The following is a 22,074-nucleotide window of genomic DNA, read 5'->3' as shown; positions in this document are numbered from 1 at the left end:
ATCTCTGTTTCTTTTTGTGGCCCTTGCGTATAGAGTTGTTTAAAGTATCTCTGGAAACACTTTCTAATCTCTTCGGGGTTTTGTATATTTCTCCCTTCATTTTCTAAATTTGTCACCGTGTTCAGTTTTTGTCTCTTCTTCAGCTGCCATGCTAGCAGCTTCCCACATTTATCTGCTGACTCAAATGTCTTTTGTTTCATTAATTTGATTTTCCACTCCACTTCTTGATTTACCAATTTGGTATATTGAGCTTGATGAAATTTAATTTCTCTCAAAATCTCCTGCGACTTTGGTTTCAGTCTCAACTTTTTTTCTCCTTCTCTTATTTTCTCCAAAATCTTATCTTTTCTCTCATTCTGTGCTTTTTTCTTAATGGAGTTCTGTTGTATCAAAAACCCCCTCATAACAGCTTTGCTTGCGTCCCAGATTACTCTTTTTTCCACTGTAGTGTTCAGATTTATTTCAAAATAGTCTCTTAATGTCTTTTGGGCCTTCTTAATAACTTCCTGATCTCTAAACAAGGTGTCATTCATTCTCCATCTGAAGGAGCCGGTTGGAGTTAGTCTCATTTCCATTTTCATAGCGTTATGGTCGGAGCAAGTTTTTGGGCAGATTTCCACTTTTCTAGTCTTCGGTGCCAGTCCTCGAGTTATCCATATTTGGTCGATTCTTGTCCAGGACAGATGAGCTTCAGAGAAGAATGTTCCTTCTCTTCCTAGGGGGTTCTTTGTCCTCCAAATGTCAATCAAGTCCAGATTGTCAGTTAGCTCAAAAAAAGTTTTAGGTAGTCTGCTGTCTTTTGTCAAGTTTTGGTTTTGTGATTTGTCCATGTTGGTAGATACCACCCCATTCATATCTCCCATCATGATGATGTTATTGTAATCCAAAAAATCCAGCAATGTCTCATGCAGCTTCTTATAAAATTCTGACTTCCCCTCATTTGGAGCATAAATTCCCAATATCAAAACCTTTTCGCCTTGTGCTTGTATCTCAATTGCCAAGATTCTTCCTTGCTCATCTTTAAATAAAAATTTTGGTGCTAGGCTCTCCTTTGCGTAAATCACCACTCCTCTTTTCTTGACTCTGTCCGATGATATAAACTCTTGGCCTCATCTCTGGTTGACTAACACTTTCCTGTGGAGCCTAGTCACATGCATTTCCTGCAAGCAGATAATGTCCCGTTGCTCTTTCCTTCATATGGGAAATATTCTTCTCCTTTTTTCCGGGGAGTTACCACCGTTGATGTTCCAACTAAGAACCCAAAGATTGGAGACTGTTCATTGACAGCAGCAAGCGATCACTGAAATGTGTTCTGCTACACAACGGCAACCAGTTTGCCTCTATACCCCTGGCTCACTCGACTACACTGAAGGAGAACTATGAAGCAGTGGAGTATGTGCTGGAGAAAATTGGTTATGGTCAGCATAAGTGGTTTATTTGTGTTGACCTGAAGATGGTGAACTTTTTCTTGGGACAACAGTCTGGCTTCAACAAGTACCCAGGTTTTCTGTGCATGTGGGATAGTAGGGACAGTGCTCAGCATTACACAAAGAAGGACTGGCCTCTGCGGGAGGAATTGGTGCGTTGCAAAGAAAGGAACGTCATCAACGACCCTCTGGTGGACAGAGACAGAATACTCTTCCCACCGCTGCACATCAAGCTCGGCTTAATCCAGCAGTTCACCAAAGGCTCTGGACAAGGATGGGGACTGCTTCACTTGTGCCAGGATTGACCATGGAGAAGTTGAAAGCTGGCATCTTTGACGGTCCTCAGATCCGTCAGCTCATCAGAGATCCAGAGTTCAGAAACTCAATGAACGAAATGGAACTGGAAGCGTGGAAGGCATTTGTTCTGGTAGTGAAGAACTTTCTAAGCAACAATAAGGTCAGAAACTATGCAGAACTTGTCAACAACATGCTGACTGCTTTCAGAAACCTGGGCTGCAACATGAGCGTCGAGATGCACTACCTATTTTCACATATGGACCAGTTTCCTGAGAACCTGGGTTCAATGAGTGACGAGCAGGGGGAGAGATTCCATCAGGACATGAAAGAGATGGAGACCAGGTATCAGGGTCGCTGGGACGCAGTCATGATGGCTGACTACTGTTGGACTCTGAAGAGAGACCTCCCTGCCGCTGAGCATTCCAGGAGTTCCAAGAAACGGAAGTTCAAGCCCTGAAGTTTGAAAAATGGTGAAGCAACGTGCAATTTATGTGTACTTACCTTTATCAATGCCCACCATTCAGGTTACACTAATCGATGTTTCTATCAGGTAATCAATAGATGTTGTTGGAAAAACATTATTTTCTCTTAAAAACATATTTAGGATGATATGTGTTGACAAAAATCAGCTGATAATGCCACAAAATGTAATCGATTTTGTCACAAGATCTGATTTTTTACAAATCAACAAAGCACAACAACCTGACCTGATGGAGAGAAACGGATGCCATTTCCTGATTCAGCAGTGCAAAAAGACCCTAAATCAATTGTAGAAATCTAGACAACATTCAAAAGGTAAAAAATTGTTGCCCAGTGTATAATTTAACATCTTTTGGGGGCAATTCCAAACCTGTTATTCCAAGAAGAAAGGCCTCTGGTTTCTTTATAAATGTATATTTCAACATTTTTTTCAATTCATTATAAATCTTTTCCCAGAAGTCTTTCACCTTGGGGCAGGTCCACCACATATGAGAAAAAGTAACTTCGTTTTCTTTACATTTCCAGCAATGGTTATCACAGTTATGATAAATCTTTGCTAATTTAACTGGGGTCGGATACCATCTATACATCATTTTCATTATGTTTTCCTTTAGTACAGTACATGCAGTGAACTTGACCCCTTTCTTCCACAATCTTTCCCAATCCTCAAACATTATGTTATGTCCTACATGTCTTGCCCAATCTATCATCACTGATTTAACTTGTTCATCCTTCGCATGCCACTCTAACAATGGGAAATGTAGTGTTTTCAAAGCCCCCCCCCCAATGTTTCAGGGGGCATTCTCTGGGTGTTTGGTGCTGCTTTGGAGTGAATCAGATGACATTGGACCTTTGGAGAAATCGTGACCCTGTGGGTTAGGGCACTGACGCCTCATTTTTTTGGAGGGGGCGCCATAAAACGTGGGGTTTTCACTGCCATGGATCACAAAACGGCTGCTGTTTTGTGCAAAGCTGGTAGACTGAGAAACTTGTATTTTATTTTTATTTTTAAAAAGATAAACTAAAGGTGTGTGCTTACAGGTAAACAGATACCAGTGTGCATGCCCATTATGACCTCAGGCAAGAATCAAGAAAATACAGTTGGTCCCTCTTAACTGACATTCTGAACTGAACAGAACTGAAGGGAGGGGCTGGTTCTGGAGCCAAGCTGTTTAGATTGGGTTTGGGTGGATGCGAAGAGGATGCCTCCAACTTCTTGGGCTTTGCTTCTCAACTTATTCTGCCTTCTGGGACCCCCCAGCCCAAGACCAACCACCTCTTGGATAGGTGAGCATGCAGATATTTTGGAATGTGAGTGTGGGGCAGGATGACCGCGTATGAAAGCTCATTTGAGCACAAGTGCTGGCCCCCCTTTTCTCTCCCATGGAGGCCCTGAAGGGAGAGAAAAGGGAACCTCAGTTACTCTTTGCCTTCGGAGGACAATGTCTCACTCCCAGAGCCCCAAGACTTACGGCTGCTGCTCTAACAGCCTCAGGACATCCAAGGGATCATGAGCAAAGCACACAAGCCCTGCCCGCCAGATGTGAAGCACTGTACAGAGAGAATTTGGGTTTTTTAACTGGCTGAACAGAGTTTCAGCCCTTGGGGAATTTGATTTCTTAAACATAGGCCTTCCCCTTCCTTGTGTCCCTGGGGAGAAAAGCCAATCCTGCTTTCTTCCTTTGGTAATTTTATCAGAGGAAATAAACACTTTCCATGGTCTAATAGATTTGCTGAATCATGAATTCTGCACATGCACAGAGGCTATACCTCTTGAAACCCCAAAGATGGGCAAGATGGGGCATTTCTCTCCACCTGGCTCCACCGGATATTGCTGGTGGCCAATGAAAGCGCAAGTAGGGATTCCTAGTGGGGGATGTTGCTGTGGTATAGTGGAGGAGCAGGGCCAGGAGGCTAACTTGGACACCTGAGAACACAAAAAAGCAGCAGCAAAACAACTACATGTTTCCTTTTAAATGGGCCTCCCTGCTGAGTGTAAAGCATAGATCCTCATTTTTTAAGGGAAAAGGGAGAGAAGGCTTCTCCCAAAGTGTTAGAAGGCCACAAATAATGTAACAATAGAACAAAACAAATGTGCCGTTTCATGTGATACAGAATCCTATGTGCAAATCTGTTAGATTGAGAAATTTGTACTAAATAAGAAAAAATAAATAAAGGTGTGTGCTTGCAGGTAAACAGATTGGAGATGTTCTGCAAGATCTTGTGAGATCTCATTGAAGTCTTGCAAGATGTCTAGGAGAGCAAAATATGTATTGAGATTTGGGAGAGATCTTGCATGCTCTTTCAGGGACCAAAGCCATCACTGCTGCAGCGCCAAAGGCAGGTGGCTAAGGGGTGGTGAGTGTCCCACGGGGCGAAATGGGATGTACCCCTCCCCTCAAGCTCAGGATTCCAGAACTAACAACTGTCAGTTGGGAGGGACGGAAGGCAAGGACCCACAGCCCAGGTGGGGCTCGCTAGCTTGGGGAGGAGGTGTGTGATTCCTCAGCTGGAGTAGATGCAGGACAGTTGAGGCTCACATGCCTCATCACCGCAAAAGCTATAACTGGAAAGCTGAATTATGATTTTCAAGTTTATACATTTCAATAATTTTGCAGTCATTTTAGCATTTCAAAACTTGACTTCCTTCCCCCTCTTTCTGCAGTTCTTTAAATTGATTCTTCATATCTTATGCATATCCAAATTACCTCAATTTCTTCAATTATGCATCTGCTTTAAATAGATAATCTTATTAAACTGCAGGTTATTCCAATAATCCTGCCAATGTTATTATCTGTTTACAGTTTGTAACTATTCATTCAACCATTTCCATTCTTTAATAAAAAGTTTGTTCTCTTGCTCCTAGAAACGGTCAGCATGTGACAGAGGCCACATCCTGGGAACGGTTTGACTGGCCACCTAAACCAGGTGAGAGCAGCCAAAGAGTCTCAAATGCTCAGGAACTTCCCCTGTGTGCAAAGACAGGCTCCAGAAGATTGAGCGGACAAGACCAAGCGTGGGCCCAGTGGTCAAGAAGGTGGTTTCTGCAATGCTGTGGAGGGAAGTGAGGGTCAGATGGGGCTCATCCACCTATAAAGATAGCCCATCGAAGAGAAGGAAAACTCTGATCCTAATTTGCCTTGTAGGATATCTTTGGGAGCTGAAAAGGCTAAGGAGTAAAGCCTACACAAATCTGGAGTGGAGTCCCTCAGGCGGTTGGATGGCGCCGTTTACAACCCCTTCTGACAACTCCTGCAGCCCAACTGGTGCCTAACTCTGCTTTCCTTGGAGACACATCTGCAAAGCCAAGAGAGGGAGTCTTGTCATCTGGGAAGCCCAGGACCTGCAGACACACTGCCCAGTCTTGCTCCCTGGAGAGGTCCCTTTGGGACTGCTGACACCGTTGCTTGACTTTTGACCTCACCCCCAGAGGCGCACTCCATTGCTTCTCAAGACAGACAAATGCCAACATTAAAAAACTATTTGAAAGAATTTTATTTCATTCACAAAAGACAATCTGGCATGTGATTAGGACAGTGGTTTTCAGACAACGGGTGACACGTTTATTGATCCAGTTTGGAAGGCTCTGTCTTGTCTTCGCACATGCGCAGTTCCATCTAGGAGCAACAACAAGGGAAGGAGCCAAACTGTCAACTCCTGCAGCGAGACTCAGGATTTCCACTCATGCTCACAAACGTAGGAAAAAGCACCGCCTAGGATAAAAGGATGATCACAGAATAGCATGTTTGTAAAGGAACTTGATTAGAATAATAATGATGATGATGATTTTTATTTTATTTTTCTATTTGGGTTTGTGGGGAAGGGGGGAACTGGGTCTTGGTGGGGAGGGAGATCTGTGCTGGAGTTGCTGGCCTCATTGCTGTCGCTGCCCGGAAGAGAGAAGAAGAGAAAATATTTTTAATCTTTCCATTTCTTATTCTGTTGACAACCCATCTTTCCTTCAAGGATCTCCAGGTGGCTTACGCTATTCTCCCTTTCTTTAATTATATTTACTTCCTCATTCCATTTCTCTTCCAATATCTCTTCCTCCTCCTCCTCGCAGACCAGGGGGTGGATTTTAGGGGCACGACAGCAGGAGGCCAGCAGCTCGCACAGCCTGCCACACTGGCCATTCTCTCTTTCAACAGCCTTGGAGAACAACTGAGTAGGCATCTAGAGCGTCAACTGAACAGGCATGTGGATCAGCTAGTCACTGGGCACAGTCTATTCTTTTGGAGGGGGCTTTCCCCAGTTTCCATTTATAAGAAGTTTGAAAGGTTGCCTCTTTATAAAGGCTGTTTCCTTGTGACGAGAGACCACACTGGAGACTCAGTGTTTTTGAAATATATCAAGGTAAAGGGACTCCTGACCATTAGGTCCAGTCGTGGCCGGCTCTGGGGTTGCAGCGCTCATCTCGCTTTATTGGCGGACCGGTCATGAACAGCTTCCGGGTCATGTGGCCAGCATGACTAAGCTGCTTCTGAACCAGAGCAGCGCACGGAAACGCCCTTTACCTTCCCGCCGTAGTGGTACCTATTTATCTACTTGCACTTTGACGTGCTTTTGAACTGCTAGGTTGGCAGGAGCAGGGACCGAGCAACGGGAGTTCACTCTGTCGTGGGGATTCGAACCGCCAGCCTTCTGATAGGCAAGTCCTAGGCTCTGTGGTTTAACCCACAGCGCCACCCGCATCCCTATTATTTATTTATTTAGATACTTGGGTTTGGAGCGAAGGGAGAACTGGGTCTTGGAGAGGCGTAGAGCTGTACTGGAGCTGCTGGCCTCACTGCTATCGCTGCCTGGAAGAGAAATGAAGAGAAATGAAGAGAAATGAAGAGAAAAAATTCTTAATTTTTTCATTGATTACTACATTGATGGCCCATCTTTCCTGCAAGGATCTCCAGGTGGCTTGCGTTATTCTCCCTTCCTCCCTTCCTCATCCCATCCCTGAACTCTTCTTGAATCAGGGAGCTGCCTCCCCCCATCCCAGTGATCCAGATTCTCTCTGGCCTCCCTGTTCCTCAAGAACAAAGATCAACACTCCCCATCTATAGATCGGTGGCATCCATCCCCTGGTCGCTTGGTCTTACATAAATTGTTTTCACCTTCACTAAAGATTCCTTCTGATCTTCATAACCATCACTTCATCCTCCCATTTCTCTTCCAATATCTCTTCCTCCTCCTCCTCACAGACCAGGGGATGGATCTTTGGCACGTGACAGCAGGAGACCAGCAGCTCACGCAGCCAATCTTTATAAACTAATCTAACCATGACTAGGTTCCCTATGTTTCTGAATCTTGAGGGATAGTAAAAGAAACAGAATGCAGAAGGAATTAGGAATCCTACTTATACTTTATATGAAGAAAGTCTCTTCATTACACCAGAAAACGTATTTCCTTTCTCACAAACTACCTCCTCAAGCTAAAGATGCTCATCTTTAATTTTATAGTCCCTTTCCTCTTTTGTGCAGTTCTGCCCCTCCTTTCGCCACTTTTCTTCTCTTCCCGATTCTCCAATTAGTCCAGCCGTTTCTCCTAGACCACGCTATGCCATCTTTGCCATCTTTATAGGTTAGTGTTTAATATAAGTTCAATATTAAAAGTGTTGCCTTCTCTTTTACCTTTGTTTTCCAGTAACTTCCACTCTTTTACCGCAAACAGCGCTGACAATCCAAGTCTTTTAACTCAGTCTCTTTCACTGGGCTCACACCACTTCAAAGTAAAAAACAAGTTAAGTCCTTGAATTCCGCTTCTTTTCATGGGCTAGTACTGCAGCTGCAGAGTGAAATTTGAATCTGTCTTCCTTTTCTTACTGGAAATTGTTAGAGAAATCTTTGCTTATGGTTACGTATAATGAGAAAGATTTCCAATATGTTTAAGATAAAATCTCCCGTTCTTTACTCTTTATGTGCTAGTCTTTTGGGTCTGTTTCTGAGCAGTTCAGTTTGTATAAATAAGTCTCACAGACCCTCTTCTCCTCAAGCTCTCCTTGTTAGCTGCCGTTCTTACCCTTTGGGACTTTGAGGCTTGCTGCTGAGGATTGCTCGTGTCCTTACGTCTAGGTACTCTCTGTCGACTCACCTCCTGGTTAGGACGTGGGCTTCGAAGGGTTCCTTTTTTGACGCTGCCGGACAATGTCAGCCCTGGGCCACTCCCAGAGCCTTTTTTGGGGTTGTGTAGCCTTCGCGTTGCCCCCCAAAGTTCCCTCTAACAGCTGCTAGGCGCGGAGAACCCGCGAAGCACATCCACAACGGAGGGTGGAAAAACCGGAAGCCCTTACATACCAGGTTTGGAAGGGGGATTTTGTCTGCGATAGGCTTTTTCCGTAGGGACACGGGTGGCCACAGAGTCTAGGGCTTGCTGATCAGAAGGTCGGCAGTTTGAATCCCCACGACGGGGTGAGCTCCCGCTGCTCGGTCCCAGCACCTGCCAACCTAGCAGTTCGAAAGCACAAAGTGGAAGTAGATAAATACCATATTTTTCGCTCTATAAGACGCAATTTCCCCCCTCCAAAAATTAAGGGGAAATGATCAAAGCAGCAGAAATAAGAGATGATTGGATCCCTTTAAGAGCTCAAAGCATGGGTACCCCCAACAAAAATTTAAAATTCGGTTTTGTAATTTGGAACTAATGTGATTTGATTGGTTTGCTAATAAAAAATATATTATAAAAAAAAACAAAAATTAAGGGAAAATTTGTGTGCGCCCTATGGAGTGAATGCAGGCTGCGCAGCTAAGCCCAAAGCCAGAGCAGGCAGAAGGAGCGCTGCGCAGCGCTCCGTCTCGCTGTTCTAGCTTGGGGTTAGCTGCGCAAAGCCTCCGCAGGGCAGCAGAGTGAAGGCCCCCTGCTGCCCTGTGGAGGCTTCAAAGGCCGTCCCTGAAGCCAGAACAGTGAGGCGGAGCGCTGCACAGCGCTCCGTCTCACTGTTCTAGCTTGGGGATGGCTGCGCAAAGCCTCCGCAGGACAGCGGGGTGCCTTCACCCCGCTGCTCTGCAGAGGCTTCAAAGGCTGCACTCCGTTGGCTTCAGGCAGCTATCCGCAAGCTTTCGGAGCGCAGCAGGAGTTCCCGCTGTACTTCGAAGGCTTGCGTATAGCCACCTGAAGTCACCTAGCAGTTCGAAAGTGGAAGTAGATAAATACCGTATTTTTCACTCTATAGGACACACTTTTCCCCCTCCAAAAATTAAGGGAAAATGATCAAAGCAGCAGAAATAAGAGATGATTGGATCCCTTTCTGAGCTCAAAGCATGGGTACCCCCAACCAAAATTTAAAATTCGGTTTTGTAATTTGGAACTATTGTGATTTGATTGGTTTGCTAATAAAAAATATATTATAAAAGAAACAAAAATTAAGGGAAAATTTGTGGCGCACTATGGAGTGAATGCAGGCTGCGCAGCTAAGCCCAAAGCCAGAGCAGGCAGAAGGAGCGCTGCGCGGTGCTCCGGCTCACTGTTCTAGCTTGGGGATGGCTGCACAAAGCCTCCGCAGGGCAGCGGGGTGTCTTCACCCCGCTGCTCTGTGGAGGCTTCAAAGGCTGCGCTCTGGGGGCTTCAGGCAGCTATCCGCAAGCCTTCCAAGCGCAGCAGGAGTTCCCGCTGCACTCAGAAGGCTTGCGGATAGCCGTCTGAAGCCTGGAGAGCGAGAGGGGTCGGTGCACAGTTTTCCCTCTCTGCGCAGCGCCCCTTCAGCGAAGCGGGAGGAGAAATGGAAGGGGCTCCATTTCTCCTGCCGCTTCGCTGAAGGGACACTGAGCAGAGAGGGAGAGAATCCCCCCCCTGTTCTCCCCCTCCTATAATCCGGTGCGTCATATGGTCCGGTGCGTCCTATAGAGCCAAAAATACGGTAGGTGCCGTTCTGTCGGGAAGGTAAACAGCCTTTCCGTGCACTGCTCTGCTTTTGCCAGAAGCGGCTTCGTCATCCTGGCCACATGACCCGGAAGCTGTACGCCGGCTCCCTCAGCCTATCGTGCGAGATGAGCGCGCAACCCTAGAGTCATCCGCGACTGGACCTAACGGTCAAGGGTCCCTGTACCTTTACCTAGGCTTTTTCCAGATCTGCCTTACTGCCCTATGTTTCTAAATCTTGAGGGAGAGCAAAAGAAGCAGAATGCAGAAACAATTAGACATCCTACTTACACTCAAGAAGAAGAAATCTTTATTTTGCCGAAAAACATCATTACTTCTCACAAACCACCTCCTTTCTCCTGAACTATCCTCAAGTAGTTGCTCTTCCCAAAGTCCTCAGCCAAGTCACTCAGCAGGGGGACGTGTCACAATGGAGGCCCTGACCCTGTTGCTTTAGCTACCTTGCTTAACAATGTGAATTGTTCCCCTTAACATTAATTTTTCAAATATATCTTCCTGTGGGTTTTTATTTTTTTTATTTAGGAAGGCTCTAGAGCTGGCTTCATCCAGCACGGTGCATTTCTGGACAGGACAGGAAACACCTTGCAAACACACCCTTTTCAACATGGCGGTGTCACCAAGGAAAAACACTCCTGGCCTAGACTATGGCTGCTGTTTCTCAATTCATAGTAAAAAATGACCCTTCTCAACATCCTGTAATAATCTGTCCAGTATTAGGATGGACAGGAGCAGGACTTCACCCTTAGACCCCCTCATCCCCCTGTTTCTTTCTGTTTCTGCCCAGTGTCTTCTGCCAATCAACAGCTTTCCTTAGCTTGCAAGGAAGTGAAATGTTATGAGTTACTTGGTGCCAGACTCCCCTTTGCCATGAGTTTCTGGGTGCCAGGCACTGAACCCCTGGACACTGAACATCGGGGGAATTGATCTAAGCTGTACCCCAAGCACTACATTTGATTGTTGGTTATTAAAAACTGTTTGAAACCATTTTATTTCATTCACAAAAGAAATTTTGACATGTGATTATGATAACAGTTTATATAATAAAGGTGACACGTTTATTGATCCTTTTTGTAAGTTATTATTTGTCTACTTTAATGTATTTTATATATATATATTAATCAGTAAGGGGGTGGGGTGGGAAGCAGTTTTGCATATGAAACTGGTGGATGGCTGTCATTAATCCAGATCAATTTCATAGAATCATAGAAACTTATAGCAGGAAGGGACACCAAGGGTCATCTAGTCCAACCCCCTGGGATGCAGGAATCTCAGCAAAAGCATCCATGGCAGACGGCCATCCAACCTCTGCTTAGTAACCTCCAAGGAAGGAGAGTCCACCACCTCTCGTGGGAATCTGTTCCAATGCCAAACAGCCCTTACTGTCAGAAAGTTTTTATGAATGTTTAGCTGGAATCTCCTTTCTTATAACTTGAATCCATTGGTTCGAGTCCTACCATCTAGAGCAGGAGAAAACAAGCTTGTTCCCTCTTCCATGTGACAGCCCTTAAGATATTGGAAGATGGCTGTCAGATCTCCTCTCAGTTTCCTCTTTTCCAGGCCAAACCTCCCCAGCTCCTTCAAGTGTTTCTCTTCAATCTTAGTTTCCAGACCCTTGGTTGTCTTGGTTGCCCTCCTCTGCACACATTCCAGCTTGTCAACATCCTTCTTAAATGATGGTGCCCAGAACTGGACACAGGACTCCAGGTGTGGCCTGACCAAGGTAGGAGAGAGTAGGACTTGGACTTCCTTTCATCGGGACCCTGGACTTCCATAGATGCAATCTAGAACAGCGTTACCATTTTCTGCTGCTGCACATTCCTTGTGGCTGAGGCTCAGGGTAACGCCCCCGGGACCTTTCAGTTCATGGTGTCCATTGAGGCGCAGGTCAATTCTGTGTCCAGGGCAGCTGTTGACCAGCTTCATCTAGTACGCAGGCTGAGACCCTATCTGCCTGCGGATTGCCTCGCCAGAGTGCTGCATGCTCTGGTTATCTCCCGCTTGGACTACTGCAATGCGCTCTACGTGGGGCTACCTTTGAAGGTGACCCGGAAACTACAACTAATCCAGAATGCGGCAGCTAGACTGGTGACTGGGAGTGGCCCCCAAGACCTACATTGGCTCTCAGTATGTTTCCGGGCACAATTCAAAGTGTTGGTGCTGACCTTTAAAGCCCTAAACGGCCTCAAAGGCCCAGTATACCTGAAGGAGCGCCTCCACCCCCATCGTTCTGCCTGGACACTGAGGTCCAGCGCTGAGGGCCTTCTGGCGGTTCCCTCCCTACGAGAAGCCAAGTTACAGGGTAGTGGTGCCTGCCCTGTGGAACCCCCTCCCACCAGATGTCAAAGAGATCAACAGCTACCTGACATTTAGAAGACATCTGAAGGCAGCCCTGTTCTGGGAAGCTTTGAATGTTTGAGAGACTTTTTTATTTTAATATTTTGTTGGAAGCCGCCCAGAGTGGCTGGGTATAAATAATAAATTCTTATTATTATATTATGATGATGACTGTGAGGTGTTACAAGTCATTAACTTCAAGCCACACTGCCATGCCTTTGAAGACACAAACCACCCCAGCTTTTCAGAGCTGGCTATCATGGCTTCTTTAATCTTTGTGTATTGCTCCACCATGTGGCTGAATCATATAAAGCACTGACTTTTACATATCTCTTGACCTCTAATTGCAAGAAGATCTCGTTAACTTGGATTATAATCTTTATAAATTGGAGTTGTGGAACAGGTCCTCGAGAGTGGGGGGGGGGCCTCCCACCATTCCTCCTCAGTCCAGCCCCTGACAACCATGTGGGTTACGGCGTCGAGGGCTCATTTTGTGGGGCGATGTGAAACGTAGTGTTTTCACCCCCAAACCTTGCAGGGGGCATTCTCTGGGTGTTTGGCGCCACTTTGGAGTGAATCGGACAACGTCTGACTTTTGGAGAAATTGGGATCCAATGAGTTAGGGCGCCAAAGGCTCATTTTTGGGGGTGCCATGAAATGTGGGGTTTTCACCGCCAAACATTTCAGGGGGTCTTTAGCTGGTGTTTGCCGTTGCTTTGTTGTGAATCCTAAGACATTGGGTTTTCAGCGAAATCGTGGCCACCATATCTATCCTGACAGATGATTTGGCCTGTCACCCTTGTGTGGAAGTAAAGGATGAGATTCCCCTACTATTCCGCCTGGGGTCTCCAATGTGGTGCACCCAGACTCCACTCACACTATTCCTATGTTGGGAAATTTGGGGGTGGTTTGTGGGGATGTTATGTACTGAGTTGAATAGGATCCAAATTGCTACAGTCTGATTGGTCCTAGAACAATAGGATCCAACATGCAGCAGTCTGATTGGTCCGCAGGAGCCACTCAATCCAGCTCCAGGTGGAAGTGAATCCACAACCTGATTGGCCTACAGGAGAATCCCAGAATTAGCCAATCACGTGCAGCCCATTGTGTAAATAATGTATAAAAAGCAGATATTGTGGGGGAACTTTCATTACTCGCTACTATGAGCTGAATATAGAGCATGAAATCCACTCTCGACTCCGAGTATATTTCAGGGGAAGAGCTGTTTGGGATATTTCCTGCTTGTGAATTATTATTTGTGTCTGTGTGTGTGTGTGTGTGTGTGTGTGTGTGTGTGAAACACATGCCTAAAGCTTTAAATCTGGGATGGGCATGGAAGTTCCGAGGTGGGCCACCAGGTGGCACTGCAGGCCATGCTCCAGCTGCTGCTGCTGCTGCTACAGGTGCCAGTAAGTCTCGCATTTTCAACCTCTTCCTCCTCCTTTGCACTAGCTAAATGATTCCTTGCTGGACTCCCATCGCTGAGGCCAAATGTACCTTTACCGAGCAAAATATCCTTTCGAATTATACACCCAGCACATGGAACCTGACCAAGGGGCAATACAAGTGGACTCTCTGTGCCCTTACCACAGTAAAAAGACTGATACTGGTGAGCTGGAAAAATAAAAATGCGTCTCCCTTCTATGATTGGATTGAGGACTTCTACAAACTCACCACATATGAACAACCTGCAGATAAACGCAGACTTGCCATGGACAAATTCAATGATACAGTGGTACCTCGGGTTAACATACACTTCAGGTTACAGACTCTGCTTGTAGCCTTTTTAGCCTCGGGTGAGAAGAGCTTTGCGCCCGGGACGGGGAAATGGGAGTCAACAGACACTCAAGGAATAGTTTCAGAGAAAAGCTTTATTCTGCCATCCGGGGTGGCAGAAGGAGCAAGTGTGATAGATTCACAAAAGAAGCATGAGTTCACAGCCATTTGCGCAGAGCATATATTCCCCTCCCAGTTCCCTCCCCTTTCTCCTCCTCCTCAAGAGCCCTGCCCCATTGTGATGAAATTCCAGTGCCTGTCTTCGGAGAACTTCCTGACATTAGTGACGAAGATGCCTCCAGTGCTGAAGGACACGAAGAAGAAGTGGTTCTTGAAGATGATGCTCCACATCCATTTTCCCAAAAGGAGTTGAATGATCTAGTTCGCGACCTCAGCTTGTCAAAGGACTCTGCCAAACTGTTGGCATCCAGATTGAAGGGGAAAAAACTCCTCTCTGACATCAGCTTCTTCCGCAACAGGCATCAAGAGTACCTCCGTTTTTTATCAGAAGAGAAGGACTTGGTGTACTGTGCAGATATTGCGCAGCTTCTGCTCAAGCTTGGAGTGCCACAGTACGAACCCAAAGATTGGAGACTGTTCATTGACAGCAGCAAGCGATCACTGAAATGTGTTCTGCTACACAACGGCAACCAGTTTGCCTCTATACCCCTGGCTCACTCGACTACAGTGAAGGAGAACTATGAAGCAGTGAAGTATGTGCTGGAGAAAATTGGTTATGGTCAGCATAAGTGGTTTATTTGTGTTGACCTGAAGATGGTGAACTTTTTTTGGTACTACAGTCTGGCTTCAACAAGTACCCATGTTTTCTGTGCATGTGGGATAGTAGGGACCGTGCTCAGCATTACACGAAGAAGGACTGGCCTGTGCGGGGGGAATTGGTGCCTTGCAAAGAAAGGAACGTCATCAACGACCCTCTGGTGGACAGAGACAGAATACTCTTCCCACCGCTGCACATCAAGCTCGGCTTAATCAAGCAGTTCACCAAAGGCTCTGGACAAGGATGGTGACTGCTTCACTTGTGGCAGGATTGACCATGGAGAAGTTGAAAGCTGGCATCTTTGACGGTCCTCAGATCCGTCAGCTCATCAGAGATCCAGAGTTCGGAAACTCAATGAAGGAAATGGAACTGGAAGCATGGAAGGCATTTGTTCTGGTAGTGAAGAACTTTCTAAGCAACAATAAGGTCAGAAACTATGCAGAACTTGTCAACAACATGCTGACTGCTTTCAGAAACCTTGGCTGCAACATGAGCGTCAAGATGCACTGCCTATTTTCACATATGGACCGGTTTCCTGAGAACCTGGGTTCAATGAGTGACGAGCAGGGGGAGAGATTCCATCAGGACATGAAAGAGATGGAGACCAGGTATCAGGGTCGCTGGGACGCAGTCATGATGGCTGACTACTGTTGGACTCTGAAGAGAGACCTCCCTGCCGCTGAGCATTCCAGGAGTTCCAAAAAACGGAAGTTCAAGCCCTGAAGTTTGAAAAATGGTGAAGCAACATGCAATTTATGTGTACTTAACTTTTTCAATGCCCACCATTCAGTTTACAGTAATCGATGTTTCTATCAGGTAATCATTATATGTTCTTGGAAAAACATTATTTTCTCTTAAAAACATATTTAGGATGATATGTGTTGACAAAAATCAGCTGATAATGCCACAAAATGTAATCGATTTTGTCACAAGATCTGATTTTTTACAAATCAACATAGCACAAAAACCTGACCTGAAGGAGAGAAACGGATGCCATTTCCTGATTCAGCAATGCAAAAAGACCCTAAATCAATTGTAGAAATCTAGACAACATTCAAAAGGTAAAAAATTGTTGCCCAGTGTATAATTTAACATCTTTTGGGGGCAATTCCAAACCTGTTATTCCAAGAAGAAAGGCCTCTGGTTTCTTTATAAATGTATATTTCAACATTTTTTTCAATTCATGATAAATCTTTTCCCAGAAGTCTTTCACCTTGGGGCAGGTCTACCACATATGATAGAAAGTACCTTCGTTTTCTTTACATTTCCAGCAATGGTTATCACAGTTATGATAAATCTTTACTAATTTAACAGGGGTCAGATACCATCTATACATCATTTTCATTATGTTTTCCTTTAGTACACTACATGCAGTGAACTTGACCCCTTTCTTCGACAATCTTTCCCAATCCTCAAACATTATGTTATGTCCTACATGTCTTGCCCAATCTATCATCACTGATTTAACTTGTTCATCCTTCGTATGCCACTCTAACAATGGGAAATGTAGTGTTTTCAAAGCCCCCCCCCAATGTTGCAGGGGGCATTCTCTGGGTGTTTGGTGCTGCTTTGGAGTGAATCAGATGACATTGGACCTTTGGAGAAATCGTGACCCTGTGGGTTAGGGCACTGAAGCCTCATTTTTGGGGGGGTGCGCCATAAAACGTGAGGTTTTCACTGCCATGGATCACAAAACGGCTGCTGTTTTGTGCAAAGCTGGTAGATTGAGAAACTTGTATTTTATTGTTATTTTTAAAAAGATAAACTAAAGGTAAACAGATACCAGTGTGCATGCCCATTATGACCTCAGGCAAGAATCAAGAAAATACAGGTGGTCCCTCTTAACTGACATTCTGAACTGAACAGAACTGAAGGGAGGGGCTGGTTCTGGAGCAAAGCTGTTCAGATTGGGTTTGGGTGGATGCGAAGAGGATGCCTCCAACTTCTTGGGCTTTGCTTCTCAGCTTATTCTGCCTTCTGGGACCCCCCAGCCCAAGATCAACCACCTCTTGGATAGGTGAGCATGCAGATATTTTGGAATGTGAGTGTGGGGCAGGATGACCACGTATGAAAGCTCATTTGAGCACAAGTGCTGGCCCCCCTTTTCTCTCCCATGGAGGCCCTGAACTGGCCAGCTCCTTGTTCAGGGCCAAAAAAGGGAGAGAAAAGGGAACCTCAGTTACTCTTTGCCTTCTGAGGACAATGTCTCACTCCCAGAGCCCCAAGACTTACGGCTGCTGCTCTAACAGCCTCAGGACATCCAAGGGATCATGAGCAAAGCACACAAGCCCTGCCCGCCAGATGTGAAGCACTCTCCTGAGAGAATTTGGGTTTTTTAATTGGCCCTGCTCCTCCAAAATACCACAGAGTTTCAGCCCTTGGGGATTTTGATTTCTTAAACGTACACCTTCCCCTTCCTTGTGTCCCTGGGGAGAAAAGCCAATCCTGCTTTATTCCTTTGGTAATTTTATCAGAGGAAATAAACTCTTTCAGTGGTCTAATAGATTTGCTGAATCATGAATTCTGTTCATGCACAGAGGCTATACCTCTTGAAACACCAAAGATGGGCAAGATGGGGCATTTCTCTCCACCTGGCTCCACCGGATATTGCTGATGGCCAATGAAAGCCCAAGTAGGGATTACTAATGGGGGATGTTGCTGTGGTATAGTGGAGGAGCAGGGCCAGGAGGCTAACTTGGACACCTGTGAACACAAAAAAGCAGCAGCAAAACAACTACATATTTCCTTTTAAATGGGCCTCCCTGCTGAGTGTAAAGCATAGATCCTCCTTTTTTAAGGGAAAAGGGAGAGAAGGCTTCTCCCAAAGTGTTAGAAGGCCACAAATAATGTAACAATAGAACAAAACAAATGTGCCGTTTCATGTGATACAGAATCCTATGTGCAAATCTGTTAGATTGAGAAATTTGTACTAAATAAGAAAAAATAAAGGTGTGTGCTTGCAGGTAAACAGATTGGAGATTTTCTGCAAGATCTTGTGAGATCTCATTGAAGTCTTGCAAGATGTCCAGGAGAGCAAAATATGTATTGAGATTTGGGAGAGATCTTGCATGCTCTTTCAGGGACCAAAGCCATCACTGCTGCAGCGCCAAAGGCAGGTGGCTAAGGGGTGGTGAGTGTCCCACGGGGCGAAATGGGATGTACCCCCCCTCAAGCTCAGGATTCCAGAACTAACAACTGTCAGTTGGGAGGGACGGAAGGCAAGGACCCACAGCCCAGGTGGGGCTCGCTAGCTTGGGGAGGAGGTGTGTGATTCCTCAGCTGGAGTAGATGCAGGACAGTTGAGGCTCACATGCCTCATCACCGCAAAAGCTATAACTGGAAAGCTGAATTATGATTTTCAAGTTTATACATTTCAATAATTTTGCAGTCATTTTAGCATTTCAAAACTTGACTTCCTTCCCCCTCTTTCTGCAGTTCTTTAAATTGATTCTCCATATCTTATGCATATCCAAATTACCTCAATTTCTTCATTTCTGCATCTGCTATAAATAGATAATCTTATTAAACTGCAGGTTATTCCAATAATCCTGCCAATGTTCTTATCTGTTTACAGTTTGTAACTATTCATTCAACCATTTCCATTCTTTAATAAAAAGTTTGTTCTCTTGCTCCTAGAAACGGTCAGCATGTGACAGAGGCCACATCCTGGGAACGGTTTGACTGGCCACCTAAACCAGGTGAGAGCAGCCAAAGAGTCTCAAATGCACAGGAACTTCCCCTGTGTGCAAAGACAGGCTCCAGAAGATTGAGCGGACAAGACCAAGCGTGGGCCCAGTGGTCAAGAAGGTGGTTTCTGCAATGCTGTGGAGGGAGGTGAGGGGCAGATGGGGCTCATCCACCTATAAAGATAGCCCATCGAAGAGAAGGAAAACTCTGATCCTAATTTGCCTTGTGGGATATCTTTGGGAGCTGAAAAGGCTAAGGAGTAAAGCCTACACAAATCTGGAGTGGAGTCCCTCAGGCGGTTGGATGGCGCCGTTTACAACCCCTTCTGACAACTCCTGCAGCCCAACTGGTGCCTAACTCTGCTTTCCTTGGAGACACATCTGCAAAGCCAAGAGAGGGAGTCTTGTCATCTGGGAAGCCCAGGACCTGCAGACACACTGCCCAGTCTTGCTCCCTGGAGAGGTCCCTTTGGGACTGCTGACACCGTTGCTTGACTTTTGACCTCACCCCCAGAGGCGCACTCCATTGCTTCTCAAGACAGACAAATGACAACATTAAAAAACTATTTGAAAGAATTTTATTTCATTCAAAAAAGACAATCTGGCATGTGATTAGGACAGTGGTTTTCAGACAACGGGTGACACGTTTATTGATCCAGTTTGGAAGTCTCTGTCTTGTCTTCGCACATGCGCAGTTCTATCTAGGAGCAACAACAAGGGAAGGAGCCAAACTGTCAACTCCTGCAGCGAGACTCAGGATTTCCACTCATGCTCACAAACGTAGGAAAAAGCACCGCCTAGGATAAAAGGATGATCACAGAATAGCATGTTTGTAAAGGAACTTGATTAGAATAATAATGATGATGATGATTTTTATTTTATTTTTCTATTTGGGTTTGTGGGGAAGGGGGGAACTGGGTCTTGGTGGGGAGGGAGATCTGTGCTGGAGTTGCTCGCCTCATTGCTGTCGCTGCCCGGAAGAGAGAAGAAGAGAAAATATTTTTAATCTTTCCATTTCTTATTCTGTTGACAACCCATCTTTCCTTCAAGGATCTCCAGGTGGCTTACGCTATTCTCCCTTTCTTTCATTATATTTACTTCCTCATTCCATTTCTCTTCCAATATCTCTTACTCCTCCTCCTCGCAGACCAGGGGGTGGATTTTAGGGGCACGACAGCAGGAGGCCAGCAGCTCGCACAGCCTGCCACACTGGCCATTCTCTCTTTCAACAGCCTTGGAGAACAACTGAGTAGGCATCTAGAGCGTCAACTGAACAGGCATGTGGATCAGCTAGTCACTGGGCACAGTCTATTCTTTTGGAGGGGGCTTTCCCCAGTTTCCATTTATAAGAAGTTTGAAAGGTTGCCTCTTTATCAAGTCTGTTTCCTTGTGACGAGAGACCACACTGGAGACTCAGTGTTTTTGAAATATATCAAGGTAAAGGGACTCCTGACCATTAGGTCCAGTCGTGGCCGGCTCTGGGGTTGCAGCGCTCATCTCGCTTTATTGGCGGACCGGTCATGAACAGCTTCCGGGTCATGTGGCCAGCATGACTAAGCTGCTTCTGAACCAGAGCAGCGCACGGAAACGCCCTTTACCTTCCCGCCGTAGTGGTACCTATTTATCTACTTGCACTTTGACGTGCTTTTGAACTGCTAGGTTGGCAGGAGCAGGGACCGAGCAACGGGAGTTCACTCTGTCGTGGGGATTCGAACCGCCAGCCTTCTGATAGGCAAGTCCTAGGCTCTGTGGTTTAACCCACAGCGCCACCCGCATCCCTATTATTTATTTATTTAGATACTTGGGTTTGGAGCGAAGGGAGAACTGGGTCTTGGAGAGGCGTAGAGCTGTACTGGAGCTGCTGGCCTCACTGCTATCGCTGCCTGGAAGAGAAATGAAGAGAAATGAAGAGAAATGAAGAGAAAAAATTCTTAATTTTTTCATTGATTACTACATTGATGGCCCATCTTTCCTGCAAGGATCTCCAGGTGGCTTGCGTTATTCTCCCTTCCTCCCTTCCTCATCCCATCCCTGAACTCTTCTTGAATCAGGGAGCTGCCTCCCCCCATCCCAGTGATCCAGATTCTCTCTGGCCTCCCTGTTCCTCAAGAACAAAGATCAACACTCCCCATCTATAGATCGGTGGCATCCATCCCCTGGTCGCTTGGTCTTACATAAATTGTTTTCACCTTCACTAAAGATTCCTTCTGATCTTCATAACCATCACTTCATCCTCCCATTTCTCTTCCAATATCTCTTCCTCCTCCTCCTCACAGACCAGGGGATGGATCTTTGGCACGTGACAGCAGGAGACCAGCAGCTCACGCAGCCAATCTTTATAAACTAATCTAACCATGACTAGGTTCCCTATGTTTCTGAATCTTGAGGGATAGTAAAAGAAACAGAATGCAGAAGGAATTAGGAATCCTACTTATACTTTATATGAAGAAAGTCTCTTCATTACACCAGAAAACGTATTTCCTTTCTCACAAACTACCTCCTCAAGCTAAAGATGCTCATCTTTAATTTTATAGTCCCTTTCCTCTTTTGTGCAGTTCTGCCCCTCCTTTCGCCACTTTTCTTCTCTTCCCGATTCTCCAATTAGTCCAGCCGTTTCTCCTAGACCACGCTATGCCATCTTTGCCATCTTTATAGGTTAGTGTTTAATATAAGTTCAATATTAAAAGTGTTGCCTTCTCTTTTACCTTTGTTTTCCAGTAACTTCCACTCTTTTACCGCAAACAGCGCTGACAATCCAAGTCTTTTAACTCAGTCTCTTTCACTGGGCTCACACCACTTCAAAGTAAAAAACAAGTTAAGTCCTTGAATTCCGCTTCTTTTCATGGGCTAGTACTGCAGCTGCAGAGTGAAATTTGAATCTGTCTTCCTTTTCTTACTGGAAATTGTTAGAGAAATCTTTGCTTATGGTTACGTATAATGAGAAAGATTTCCAATATGTTTAAGATAAAATCTCCCGTTCTTTACTCTTTATGTGCTAGTCTTTTGGGTCTGTTTCTGAGCAGTTCAGTTTGTATAAATAAGTCTCACAGACCCTCTTCTCCTCAAGCTCTCCTTGTTAGCTGCCGTTCTTACCCTTTGGGACTTTGAGGCTTGCTGCTGAGGATTGCTCGTGTCCTTACGTCTAGGTACTCTCTGTCGACTCACCTCCTGGTTAGGACGTGGGCTTCGAAGGGTTCCTTTTTTGACGCTGCCGGACAATGTCAGCCCTGGGCCACTCCCAGAGCCTTTTTTGGGGTTGTGTAGCCTTCGCGTTGCCCCCCAAAGTTCCCTCTAACAGCTGCTAGGCGCGGAGAACCCGCGAAGCACATCCACAACGGAGGGCGGAAAAACCGGAAGCCCTTACATACCAGGTTTGGAAGGGGGATTTTGTCTGCGATAGGCTTTTTCCGTAGGGACACGGGTGGCCACA

The 22,074-nt window shown here is 45.7% G+C and overlaps 1 long non-coding RNA gene across 1 annotated transcript in view; it reads left to right on the top strand.

The window, feature by feature from the left end:
• Positions 1-19,525, top strand: part of LOC309535743 — an 87,409-nt gene extending 67,884 nt beyond the window's left edge. Inside the window, exon 2 of the long non-coding RNA XR_014221374.1 lies at positions 19,161-19,525. This is a non-coding gene — a long non-coding RNA (uncharacterized lncRNA). The remainder of the gene's footprint in view (positions 1-19,160) is intronic.
• The last annotated feature ends 2,549 nt before the right edge of the window (positions 19,526-22,074 follow it).

This window comes from Podarcis vaucheri (genome assembly GCF_965113315.1).
Source record: "Podarcis vaucheri genome assembly, chromosome: 6".
NCBI classification, from domain to species: Eukaryota; Metazoa; Chordata; class Lepidosauria; order Squamata; family Lacertidae; genus Podarcis; species Podarcis vaucheri.
Note: the sequence above shows the minus strand (reverse complement) of the source record. Positions and strands in the feature narration are given on the sequence as shown.